This window comes from Monopterus albus, unplaced genomic scaffold (assembly GCF_001952655.1).
Source record: "Monopterus albus unplaced genomic scaffold, M_albus_1.0 scaffold279.1, whole genome shotgun sequence".
In the NCBI taxonomy this organism is placed as follows: Eukaryota; Metazoa; Chordata; class Actinopteri; order Synbranchiformes; family Synbranchidae; genus Monopterus; species Monopterus albus.
The window spans coordinates 314,591-314,840 of NW_018128159.1; the positions used below are offsets into that span (position 1 = coordinate 314,591).

Sequence of the window (250 nt, forward strand, 5' to 3'; positions counted from 1 at the left end):
GCTCTTCCCTTCTACAGCAGGAGATGCTGATTTTACTGTTTACAAAATTACATATAATAGTGATAGAAGACATATTCAGTCTTTAGATCCATGAAAAGTGGAAACTGGTCTAGATGAAGCTCATTTGTACTACGTTATAGGCTGCTGAGTATTTTTATCAACAATTCTTCATATTTTATGAGCTGATCATATGTTTAATAAGAAGCTCAAAAGAAACTACTTGTCGTGGAGTGAGAAGTATCATATTTCC

At 33.6% G+C, this 250-nt stretch overlaps 1 protein-coding gene across 1 annotated transcript in view; it reads right to left on the minus strand.

The window, feature by feature from the left end:
- colgalt2b (collagen beta(1-O)galactosyltransferase 2b) overlaps positions 1 to 250 on the minus strand; it is a 25,178-nt gene that overhangs the window by 1,725 nt on the left and 23,203 nt on the right. The gene's annotated exons all lie outside the window — the stretch shown is intronic.